This window comes from Gopherus flavomarginatus, chromosome 6, assembly GCF_025201925.1.
Source record: "Gopherus flavomarginatus isolate rGopFla2 chromosome 6, rGopFla2.mat.asm, whole genome shotgun sequence".
NCBI lineage: Eukaryota > Metazoa > Chordata > Testudines > Testudinidae > Gopherus > Gopherus flavomarginatus.
In genome coordinates, this window is record NC_066622.1 from 75,956,759 (window position 1) to 75,970,349 (window position 13,591).

The window sequence follows — 13,591 nt, forward strand, 5'->3', positions numbered from 1 at the left end:
CCAACCCCTCTGTGGTGGTTTCACCCGTCGCATTTTTGTAACCTTGCCCCACTAAACCAAGGGCTAGTGGTGATCAGGTTGGATAATGTACAGCCTTGTGCTGGAGGAAAAGGGGGAGTGGAAAGCTTTTTTTTTTCCCTACTGCTTCATATTTTCAAAGTGGTCCTTGACGTGAAACTAAATAAAGTCGTCGTCTCCTTCCCCCCCCGACGCCGCCGCCAAGTACGAGCAGAAGCTCTCCAATCAGGCCTACGTTGACAGTGGGAGCCCAATGCAGAGATTGGGGGATGTGACTGTCACATGTTTTCAATGTTACACACACCACCCTCCTCCACTCGCTCCCTCTCTTTTTGGATCTCTCCACCCCTCCATCAATTGTCAATGCTCCCCAACCGCAATCAATCAGTTATTTGTCAGCCCCTGTCAATCCGCCCTTGATTTATGTCAGCTTTTGTTGCTGATTACAAGCCTGGTGTGACTTGAAGGAAGAGAGGGAGGGGAGGGGAAAAACGCGGGGAGAGAGACGGGCTCCTTTGAGAAAGAGCCATTCAATGTAAGGAATAAATCGTTCCCCGAGTAAACTCAATTTGTATGCCAACAAAAGGGAGAGTGACTTCTGTGCGCCGCGACGCCACGATATATACCTTGGCGGAGCAGTTTTAATTAACGGGGGTGGCTCTGCTTTGTGTGTGTGCGTTTTAACGGCGACCCCCCTTCCTTTTCTTCTGCCTCGGTTATTATACACGTTCTTTGGAGGATGAGGATGGGGGAGAGGAAGGAGAGCTGAGCTGGGCGAAGAGGACGACTCATGGCTGGGTTTTTTCTCGCCAGCCCGTCACTCAAGGGCTTGGCACGGCGGAATGTTTAGAGGAGATTAAGATTGACATCTTGAGCGGCCGCAGAATGCCAATACTGACTCTTAACAGGCTCAGCAAACGATTGCTCGGCATCAGAGGACAGGCTCGGGTGGGCGATGAGTATTTGTTCCCAGTTACCGGAGTTTTCACTTTACATAGCATATGGACTCGCCATTTGTATATGTGTTAAACTGTAACTGGAGCTACCCGGGGGGGAGGACGGTGCGGCGCGGCTATAATCTATCTGCCTCCCTATCTCCGTGTGTGTGTAATATACATATGTGTGTGTATACTCAGCCAAAGAGTCTCTAGTTTGCACACACGTACTTGGTCCCCCTAGCTCTTTTTAAAGATTTCAGTGTTATGTCTACGAGAAATGCCCCGTTAGTAGGAGGTCATAGGTTGAGGGCACCTCACCTTCCAATGTTGGTAGATTCTTGATCGACTTCCAACACCCTTTATGGTGCTCTAGGTTGGATTTAAAAAAACAACACAACACTCCCTCTTCCCAACTTCCCTCTCTAGCCTCCAACCCTCTTCATCCACTAACATTTTTTCACAGGCAAAATGTGTTAATCAATCTTACTTTTGTTTCCGGATCTGACATGGTGGCCCACACGATCTACAACATTAACAAAAAGGTCACTTGGAGAGATAAAACACGTTTGACAAGTGAAGAACAAGGCAAGTGCTTTAGAGGTCGCGTCCAATTCCTGACCTGGACTCCAGCTAGAACAAGGACTGATCCTGGATAAGGGATTGCTGGGGGGCGGACAGGAAAGAACTTTCACTTTCTTTTGTGGTTGCGTCTGCTGAATCTACCAACATGCGTATGACTGAAACACAGTCCCCACCCCCAAACGAATGTGTCAGTGTCAGTTCATGCTCTAATATTAGTAGCTCGGGTTGGCATTTTCTCCTAGATCTTTTTTCCTTGAGACCAGCCCCTTTTTAAATTCTGAAGTCACAGAAATATACGCGAGATCTCTTTTAAAAGCCACTTTTCTCTTTGAAATGCGGTGCACGGATCAACCCACTACCAACCTGGAGCCATGTGTGTGTAGAGGATAAAGTTAAAATGAACAATGTTTTAAACTCCTTGTGTTTGCTATTTTGCCCTAAAACATTTCTGTATTTCTCAAAAGGTGATTACTGAAATTGGAAAGGGAGGAAAGTCTTTGTTCGTATATGGGGTCATTTTATGAAAGAGTGAAAATTAGAGGACAGTGGAAGCCTTGCCCAAGAAAATGATCTTGCAGCAGGATTGACGAGACTCGCAACTTGTCCGTAAGGTCTCTTCCTTACGGAGAGTGGAAATGACTTAAATCTGCCCCAGGTTTTCCCCCGGTTCTTTCTTTTGTTGTCAAGTCCAATTGATAAATGGAGTGCAGTAGAACTCTGGAATAAAAAAAAAGCTGAAACCTTCATTTGTGTTCATTTGCATTAAAGTGCTTGGAACAGCTGTTTTCCTTACAGGACCAGAGAGACTCCTATCTGTTTTCTCGTTGTATTTGTCCTGCCTCCCAGGGTGAAAGACTAAAGATTAATTGTCTTAAGGTAGAGTCAGCTGTGGGAAGGCTTTTTGGGGGAGGCCGTGGGGGTGGAGGAAGGCCCGGGAGGGGCCTCTTACACGTCTAAACCGAGGAATCAAAGGTGATAACCCGGTACATGTGTAAAACAAGTAGCGTATTGACATAGAAAGAGAGAAAAGTTTACAGGCGAAGGAGGAGAAAAAGCCCTTCACCTCAGATAGAAGCTACAGCAGTTAGTTTAATTAGCAACTTCAGAAGACAGCACTTTAACACAGTGCCTTTGATGCGCAGTTTAAATCACTGAGGTACAAGTTTACGGTACTTTTTTTTTTTTTTTTAGTAGACGCTTGTAAAAAAAAATCCATCTGAGAGCCCTCCTAAAACATTTCCTTAGCCTTGATGACTCAATTCACAGTGCTTAGTACACACGGGAAACAGTTAAAAGATGACTGTCCTAGGGTTTAGACGCACAAAAGTAGCAAGCGATGGGGCTAGCGTGGTGCGCGCTTTTGGTGTTGCTGTCTTGCTTGTTGTTTGTATGGACTGAAAAAGATGGTTTCCACCCTGCCTAGGGCATGGGCTGCCTGGGCTCCTTGTTTAATGATCCCATGAAGCCGGCTTTCTGTTTGGCATTTACTAGTTGAAATGCTGGTTGAAATGTTGTTATAATGATCCATTTAAAAACAAAAGTAAGGTTTGGAACTGGGCTTCTTTCCCTTCCAAAGGAAAACTGTAAATAAATAAAAATGGGGAGAGCAGGAGCGAATTAATTAACAAGTGCTAGTCCCCACTTTCCTTTACCTACCAGCTTTTGGCAAGGATATCAAGTCGAATTTATTTGCACACAATGGAAATGATTTATTTTCTCTTAAAAGGGAGTGGGCTGGCAGATATTTGAGGAGGAGAAGGGAGCGAGCGAACGAGAGAAAAGTTTGAAAATGCCTTGAACTATTCACTGTCGAGATGGCTAATCAGTATTGAGGCTCGAGGGCACTCGGGCAGCTTTTCAATGCGGTTTTCCTTTCATCTCAAGCTGGATGGAGGCGCTCAATTAAAAGCCTATCAGTTTGTAAGTAAATCAACGCCTATCAAAGTTGTCACATCAAACAAAACGATTATTATTGCAGCCCGCCTCCCCTATTAATCTCCCTCTAAAATAATCCGCTTGACAGGTCAGCCTGGTGAGCTGCAAACCCTGGTCAGGATCACCCAAAAACCCGGACTGACTCTTTCCCCTAGGGAGAGGCAATCGCAGAAACCTCCGCCACGGCGTGCATGGGTTGAAATCTCTCTCTTTCTCTTGGCATATACGTGTCAGGTTGCGTAGATAATTTTGCTAAAGGATGTTTAGTCTTTTGAGCTGAACTACCACAACTCATAAGGCCTCTAATTATTTAAATAAAAAAAAACCCAGCTCTTAGCTTTTAATGTGAGTTGTGTCCCCAGCCGTAATACATTTCTCCTCTCTGTGTCTCCACTGTTTAAATTTTATTGTGCCTGGATAGTGCTGTCCTTCACCCAAGCAACGGAGTTGAAAAGATTTGCATTGCAAGAAATATTTATAAACTATGCATTTCCTAGCTTTGTTTGAATGCAGACACGTTGACTCAGAGAGATGGTCCATGAGAAATACTGCGTGTGGACCTTGGAGAAAGAAAAACTTTTTGTAAAAAAAATAGAGACTGGTGAACGCGCTTATACTGTAATTGATCCATCTGCACAGATACCCGGCCGTAGGGAGGGGGGCATTTATTTTAAATGTCGTGGATGGATGTTAATAAAATAACATATTTTGAATGCTTGCCAACAGAGGATTAGATTTCTAACCCGTCCTTTGTATGTATTGACTAGTTCTGCAAAAATATTTAGTATCAGGACGGTACTTGCGATCTTAAAATATACAAGCAAGACCTATTTGAATACGTTCTTTGCCTCTTCTGCAGGAGATACAATGATATGTTCTTATAAATAATGGTCATTTTAGAGCCATCTGCAAGATAATAGTCATGTTTAAGTTAATATGCGCTTCACTTGTCAGTGATCTGTTGAACCAACCAGCAGAAATTTACATGTGCCCATGGTTTTATATAATACATTTTCCTAAACATTTTCTTAAAGTGGGTTATCTGTTCCCCTTCCCCTTTGTTACACTGGGAGATAAGAAAGTAGCTAATACTACCAATACAATTAAACTTTTCTCCATTAAACCCTCTGCCAAATTCGCCTATTGCCGTTGTAAGAGTTTCTTCTATTGAGCATGAAGATTTTACTCCTAGGTTGGAATATATTTTACTAAACAGCTGTTTTCCAAAAGTAGCCTGTCTGTTTATATTCAACGTGGTTTTAGTACACATCAGTTTTATTTTAAATAAGTTTTAAGGTAACTTTTAAGGTAGTTAGGGGTTGCAAAGCAAACGAGTTTGATGACACAAAAAAGGTTGTGCACGTTTCCTATTAAATGAATGTAGATTTATGATCCAGGTGGTACTACTACTAAATGTACTAAGGCTAAACTCTCAATTGTGAAATAATTCATCATTCAAAGTTCAGACTCTTTTAACAAATTAATATTTAGTACTACGATTGTAAGAGCGAAAAAAACTTTTAGCAGTAACACGTTGGGCTGATAGTAGAATCGCAGAAATCTCAAAAGTTTTTAAGTTTTCTTTGTAACTCTACTGTACAAGCCTTGGGAGTATGAGAATAATATTAAACACATATTTAGTTACAGTAATCCTTCATAAATAAACTATGTCACGCAAATGGTGACAATCTTGGAGAATCTTTACTTGGATCCAGGACCCAGACATGATTTACTGTTAAGTTTGTTATGGAAACTGTGCAGATCTAACAGATGTATGTTATCAGTATTGAGAATGATGTCCATTTAAATCTAAAGAAAAGCTGTAAAGCTACATATACAATGGACGTTTGCAACCCAGGTACGTTTGCTAAATACACATATGACAAGTTATCAATACCACTTGAAGTAATTACAGGCTAGCTGTGGAGGGGTGTGTGTGGGTGTGTGTGTGGAGGGGGAGGAAGAGGAAGCATAGAAATATATATATCCCCATAGACATATATTTATAGTATACGTCCATGATCTGAAAAGGTTAAAAGAATTTTAGTAATATTTAGTAAGCTTGTTTCCAAGCACCCCATGATACTTTTAGATCTCTTTCCTAATCCCAACTACTTTCATCTTTATTTTTACACCCTAAAATTAATTCCACCTAAAGTACATTTTTCATTTTGTACTGTACTAGTGACGTGCAAATAATTTACATCAGCGTTCATCAGGACTGTCCTGAAGTGATGGATCATTTTGTTGAGTTGCAGTAAAAGTGCAGAATGATCTATAATGATGTAATATATACATTAAAAGGGTGTCTGGATGATCCGAGTTTTGCTAAAAATGTAAAAGGGCTTTTTGATTGATAACAGGGTTGCTGTTTTTCTGCAAAGGCTGTCGCAGGCTGACACAATGCTTGAGTTATTAGGGCAGAGAAGGGCAACCATAAATTTCCAACGTCAGGCAAAAACTCTCTTTATTGTCTATATGATGGATGGGCCTCCGTACTAGACACCAAATACTTCGTATCACCCTTAAATGGGAACACATTTTTCGTGGCCATAATTCATGTTTTTTAAATAGAAAGTTTGAAATGCCTGCCTATATTTCACAACCCTGACATATTTATGAATCACTCCCTGCATGCAAATATAATTATTTAAAGTACCGAGGTGACATATGGGTTAGAAATGTACCAAATGCTGTTAGTGGAGTGATTTTTTTTAATTCCCTAAACTGAACACCGTAGAAAACTCTGCCTGTCTGTTCAGATCAATAAAGTCGAAGGTGAAGTTTTACTGATTTTGTCAGTGCCACATACAGATATTCGGTTTTGATTAGGTGAAACTGACAAAAGGGGAGTCTTTTTGCAATTACCATTAGGTTAATGAAAGAAACACTCATCTTCCTCCCTGGCTCATTATTTCTTTAAAGAATAATTGGTTTTTTAAAAATGAACCAGCCAGAGGAAAAGATCATAGATATTGTTTTGCAGAATATATTTTTCATCCAGTTCCTCTACAACGCCTGGCTCGCAGAAAACATACGCAATCATTTTCATCGGACAAAAGGATGTTTCAGAAAATAGTATTTAAGTTATTCTGTCTAGCCGGAACGAAGGACGAAAGCCGCTCCTAGTCAGTGCAAAAGCTAAAAGCAGTTTTGCACTGGACAAATAATCAACTGTACTTTGTAAATGAAATATACTGACTCAATGCTGCTTGCATTTCCTGGTTGCAGACCAGTTTATTGCTTTTTCCCTGGCTGTATTGTAACATTTCACTTAACCACAAAGCTATTTATTTGCCTGTATAACACACACGCGTATATATACGGAGAGAGAGAGCGAGAGAGAGATTTGCAGTGATGGACGCAAGTCAATTTTTCGTGGATTTTGCCCAATGTCTGCAATTTGGAAAACACACGAGTTGGTTATCAACAGATAAAACACCTTCTATTATTGTTATCGTCATCCGTCCCCATTTAGCTTGTAACTCAGCCACCGAATCGCTAGATTCATCCTGAGCTCCCCGCTGCAAATATGATCTTTCTAACCCCCATAGATAAAAGCAGCCCTGCTTTCTTATGTTAGCCAGCAATATAATCTTACAGATCTGTTGCAGCTACTACGTTCGCAATTCCAAAAACACACATCCCACACATCTCTACGTTACCTGTTAATTTATACAATGCAGTCGGTTCAAATACACTGACCCCCAGTTATAGTAAGAATTATGCGGCCATTCTGGTCTTTTTTAATAAAGGACCCTTGGTGGGGGAGCTTTAGCTACAGTTCTTTAAAAAAAAAAATAAAAGACAAGTTACCCAAGAAATCGGAAGGAGTAAGGCAGACATTGCTCTGTGACTAGATCTCTGTGCAGTGCAATGTATCATCGCAATGCAGACTGCACACAAGGAAGAAAAAAACCCACCACTTCTGGCCGGGCGGACCTAGGAGGTGCTGCGGGGAGCGAGACTTCCGCCAGGGGAGGGGTTTGTTGGTGACGCTTTCAATGGGTCCTACAGATCCAGTTCTTTGCCTCCCCACTACTTCTCTAGCTTTGTACAGCCGATCCTACAAGCCCCTCTGCAAAACAGAAGGCACTGGTGCTGCAGCTACTGGTCCAGAGAGAGAGCGCGAGAGAGAGTACAGCTCCAGCGAAGACGAACTAGGATGGCAGAGGGCTAAAGGAAAACTGTTTGTATAAAGAATAATTGATAAGATAGTAGAATAGGACCAGGGAATAGTAAAAAACCTCGCAGCTTTTGCCCAGATTCAGATCTCAGACCTGGCTGGGCTGTAGATGTTAAAGTATTTCCTTAGTGGTCTAATAATGATTGGCTATCACTGCTATTTATGACGTACCATATATAGCACCACTATGTGCAAGGTGTTTTAACAATGTTGCAAATGGGGAGGCTATTTATACTAGCTGAGGATTTGACCCATAATTTACTACTTCATCTTATTTTTAAAGTTCATCCCATGTAGACATATGGCAATGTTTTCAAAAGAGCCTCACTGACTGAAGAGCCTATTTCAGTGTGACTTAAGCTCCCAAATCACCTAGGTGCTGTTGACAGTTTTGCCTGTAGATTCCTGCACAAATATTTAGCATAGACAAATAGAGCAAAGCATGATTGCCCCATCTAGATTGACCTTCATCCCACCAAAGTGTTAAAACAATCTCAATAGGACAATAACCTCCCCTTCGCAACTATCCCTCCCCTGCCAAACAAACCAAGCTACCATAAGCCCTGCGAAGAGAGGAGTGTTGAGAAGTGCTTTGCAGGTCAATACACTGGGCTGTATTGCACCAAGGTGAGGGGAGTCAGTTCCAGAGTTAAGGGTGCTTTGTGCACAATGGCCCTGCGATCATCACCCTCCTTTTCTGAATCATGGCTGTCAGCCTAAGTGCCTCTGTAGCAGTGTCACATGAGAAGGGGCAGGTTGTCACACAGACAAGGTTCTATCCATTTAGGACTTAAAGGATAAAGACCAAGGGTGGGGTTTTCAAAAACACCCAACTGACTTAGGAGCACAAGTCCTGTTGCTATCCAATGAAACGTGCTCCTAAATCACGTGATGCTTTTGAAAACACCACCTCATCCCACTGAAACCGGTAGGCAGCTAGTGCAGACTATAGTGCATCGGAGTAACGTGCTCTTAGCATGAAGTGTCACTTATTAATACGTGGGCAGCCACATTCTGCTTTCATGTAAATTTCCAAGTTATCCCAAGCTGTAGCCCAATGTAGGGCACAGTACTGAAGTCTCAAGGTTGCAAAGGCATGGATAGCAATACAACTACACTCAGAAAGAAAAATTGCACTTTTCTTGCCAAACACAGAGACAAGACCAGCTGGGCCACAGCTTCTACCTAGATGTGCAGAGGCAGGGGAGGATCTAACAAACCACAAATGGTACAGCTCAGTGATAGACAGTGGAGGAGCACCTTAATTCAAGGGACTTGACAGAAATGTTGCCATTTTCCCATTTGCTTGCCCCAGACCACCCCCAATACCTCAATTGTTTCTGTGCAGCCCCTCATTCAGCTAGCCTTCATCCAAGTCTAGTGTACACTCAGTGTAGACATGGTCATCTCAACCAGACACTATGATTTACTTGTTTGCACCACTTGGGTCAAATGAGAGGGAGGCACAGCACAACAGACTGGAAGTGCAACAGACCAGCCCTCCTCGTTGACCATCCTAATGGCTTTATATTAGGGCTGTCAAGCAACTAAAAAAATATATGATTAATTGCACAATTAAAGAACAATAAATACCTGGCGTTCTCATGGCACAGTTGTAGCCGGCATTGCAAGATATTTATGTGTCAGATGCTCTAAAAATTCATATATCCCTTCATGCTTCAACCACCCTTCCAGAGGGAATGTATCCATGCAGAGCACGGGTTCTGCTCGATAACGATCCAAAGCAGCGCAGAACAACACATATTCATTTTCATCATCTTTGTCAAATTCCAACCACAGAAGGTTGATTTTCTTTTTTGGTGGTTCAGATTCTGTAGTTTCCGCATCAGAATGTTGCTCTTTTAAGACTCCTGAAAGCATGCTCTACACCTCGTCCCTCTCAGATTTTGGAAGGCGCTTCAGATTCTTAAATCTTGGGTTGGGTGCTGTAGCTATCTTTAGAAATCTCACATTGGTACCTTCTTTGTGTTTTGTCAAATCTGAAGTGAAAATGTTCTTAAAACAAACAATATGTGCTGAGTCCTCATCCAAAACTGTATAATATGAAATATATGGCAGAATGTGGGTAAAAGAGAACAGAAGACGTACAATTCTCCCTCAAGGAGTGCAGTTACAAATTTAATTAACACATTTTTTTAAACAAGAATCATCAGCATGCAAGGATGTCCTCTGGAATGGTGGCCAAAACATGAAGGGGCATACAAATTTTTAGCTGGTAAGTAAATTAGCTGGTAGGTTATCTGGCAGGTAAATTATTGCAATTCCGGCTACAAAAGTGCCATGTAAATGCCTGGTCTCACTTTCAGGTAACATTGTAAATAAGAAGCAGTTAGCATTATGTTCCAAACTTGTAAACAAACTTGTTTGTCTTAGCAATTGGCTGAACAAGAAGTAGAACTGAGTGGGCTTGTAGGCTCTAAAGTTTTACATTGTTCTGTTTTTGAATGCAGTTATGTAACAAAAAAATCTACATTTGTAAGTAGCACTTTCATAATAAAGATATTGCATTATGGTACTTGTATGAGGTGAATTGAAAAACACTATTTTTCTGATTATCATTTTTACAGTGCAAATATTTGTAACAAAAATAATATAACGTGAGCACTGTACACTTTGTATTCTGTGTTGTAATTGAAATCAATATATGTGAAAATATTTAATAATTTTTAGTTGGTATTCTATTGTTTAACAGTGCGATTAATTGCAATTCATTTTTAAAATCGTGATTCATTTTTTTTGAGTTAATCGCAAGTTAACGGCGATTAATCAACAGCCATACTTTATATACATGTTGGTTCGATGTTTGACAAGAACGAGCCATGTGATCCACTGTGTGAGAGTGGCCTCAGAGCAGAAGAGCCATTACCCAGCACTATTTTCCAGAACCTCTCAGAGTGGTCCTGTTGCTGTCCATCTGGAGAAGTGACCAAGGGCTGACCCGGGAGCTGCATGATTGTGTGAAGGTTCAACTTTCTGCGCTACAGCATTTCAACAGGACTGTCACCTATCTGCTCATTGTTGTGGATCCAAACTACGTGGATTACCCGAAGATAGTGAGAGAACACAAATGATTGCAGATTCAGCTCACCAATGTACAGCCATCCTGACAAAGCCATGGCTGGGATGATTTAGTTGGAGATTGGTCCTGCTTTGAGCAGGAGGTTGGATTAGATGACCTCCTGAGGTCCCTTCCAATCCTAATATTCTATTCTATGTCCTGTATTTCGGTGAGAGATGGGTGGGCCACAGGAGCTGTGATAGGGAAAGGATAGCTTAAAATTCTATATCATGGCAAAGGGAAGAGAGGAGGAGAGACTAGAACAAGTTGAACTCTCCCAGCTATGCTCCTGTAGTTTCCTGATCAAAAAGCAGAAGTTTCAAATACGTCTGTGGTGGCATTTCCTCTCACTCAGCACTCTCTATCTGTGAACTAGGAAATGGCAAAACTGATGAGAAGCTTTCCTTGAAAATTCATGCAACATAGTGTAACAGTTCCTTTTGTGTGGTTTTGGTCAGCCTGTTCTTTTGTGCAATGCCAGGCACTGAAAAAGAGGGAGGCATGCAAATATGTTAAAAGACACTTTTTAGCAAAATTGCCCACTTGTGCATTTTTGACCAGGAGGCGTAGAACAAGTTTTTGAGGAGAACTGCAAAATGTTCTGGTGGTGGGGCACCCTATTCCACCAAAAGTCCCACGGATTGGAAAGATTTGGGAAGGAAGTAGGATGTGTGTGACTGATATATTCTCATCTCTTCTTCTAATAGTGATTTGCAATTTTTTTTCTTCATATACTGGCAATCTAGGAGGATTTGCCTTTGTGGCAGTTCTTTCCCATCAGAGGAGGCAACTCCCCTTTCCCCTCCATGACTATCCTTTTTCTTCTCCTGTATTTATGGTAGGTTTGCATGCTGAATGGTTGGGGAAAGAATTGGACTGAGGGAGGTAAGTAAGGAGTCTGTTCAAGTAACCTTCTTGAAAAGCAATATAGTCATGGAGAACAGAATACTGGCTTGAGAGTCAAGAATTCCTGAATTCTATATCTGCAGCTGACTAACTCTGTCACTTTACTTTATTGCCTCAGTTTCCTTATCTGTAAAATGGGGTAATAATACTGAGTTACCTACCTCAAAGGGGTTGAATAAGGATTAAATACTTAATGTTTGGGTGGTACTTTGAATGTGCCAGGTCAAAATATGTTGTCAATTAGACTGGTGTAACTAAGAGGAGAATTTGGTCCCTCAAGAACTATATGAGTGCTAAATGTACCCATAGGGAGCCATCCTCCATTTTCTTGGTATCAGAGTACTTCAGTATTTCAGATTCAGGGAAAGATCCCAAGAGTTAAACCTCTAATGTGATGGGGCACCTGCCTCACACTGCCCTATAAGGGGTTAATAGAGCCTTAGGGAGGCCACATGAAAAGTAGTGAACAGGGCAGGGGGTTGAAAGGAGCAGTCAATCAGTGCCTAGCAGCCCCATATAAGAAGAGCTGCATGGCAGAGCACAGTCAGTTGCTCCCTGGAGCTCAAGGAGGGAGGATTGGTTGCCTTGCAGGCAGAAGAAAGCAAGCACCCTGGACAGAGTAGTGCTACTAGCAGAGACTGGGATAGCTAGAGAGAATTCCTGGCTGGCTGCTAAGACTGGCCTGCTGAGGCCCTAAGGTAAGGGTGAAGAAAGTGCTGGGGGAAAGAGGTTGGAAGGGATGCAGCATGTGGCTGCCAGCTACAGGGTGCCTGGGCTGAGACCTGGAGTAGGGGGTCGGCCTGGGTCCCTCTTCTGCCCCCACTTGCCACTGAGGAAGTGGTTGGTCAGTTGGACTGTGGTACTGGCCCCCAGAAAGAGGGAGCACAGATTGTGGCATGGCCAGAGGGCAGTGTCATGAAGAGGACACTGGTCCTTGGAGTGATGTAGGTCTGGGAGCAGAAGTGACAGTACAGAAGGAATAGAATGAATTAAGTATTGCGCCCCAAACAAGAATATCAACCGCTTGATTTGAATATGGTATTTTGCAGCATGATCAAGTGTTTAATTGTATGTGATGGGGCTCCACTCACCACACTGGTGTCTCCTGCTGGTTGTCTTGGGGTTTAACTCTGCTAGTCAGTATGCCCACTTCCAGTGGTATCTCACCTGCTGTCGCTTCTGCTCCCAAACCTACATCACTCCAAGGATCAGTGTCCCCTTCATGACACTGCCCTCTGAGCATTCACATTTCTCCACCTAAGCAATTTCTCTCACACAACCAAATGCACTAAAATATGTGATATACCAAAATACATATGTAATAAATATATACAAACTCCTTCTGGACCTTTGGGAGTTGACATTTATACCATATGTTCTTTCAAATCATATTTCCTCTAGATGTGTAGTAAGGTACTGGATTTGACCCAGGACCTTTATGTCATGAAGTATCGCCATACTTGTGAGAGATAGGTACAAGATCTGCTACTGTCTGTTTCTGGTACACTTGTTTGAATTTTATTAATATGCAAAGATAATATCAAGGAACAGACTACAATTTCTAAAATGTAATTTATTCACACTAAATAACTTATTATCTGATTGGATAGCTCCAAGATGGAGAGAGAAAATATATTAGTGTAGAGATTACCTCAGTTAGGGTCTGATCCTGCTCCCAAAGAAATAAAAGGCAAAACTTCTCAATTATTTTGGTGAGGATGGAATTGGGCCTTGGTAATGAGTTGCCCTGGTTCAGTAACCACCCTTGTTCAGTGGTCACACTTTTTTATCATTCAAGCCACAAGGGAAAACACTGATTATTTACATAAAATGCCCTCCTAATTTATTACTGGTTTAAAATGTCTAGCCAAAATAACAAGTCCAGAAAGAGAACTGTTCCCTCCCAAATTATAACAAGGAAAACAGTAAGAATATAGTATGTTATAC

The 13,591-nt window shown here is 41.8% G+C and overlaps 1 protein-coding gene across 1 annotated transcript in view; it reads right to left on the reverse strand.

The window, feature by feature from the left end:
• Positions 1 to 13,591, reverse strand: part of COMTD1 (catechol-O-methyltransferase domain containing 1) — a 982,895-nt gene that overhangs the window by 382,249 nt on the left and 587,055 nt on the right. The window lies entirely within an intron of this gene.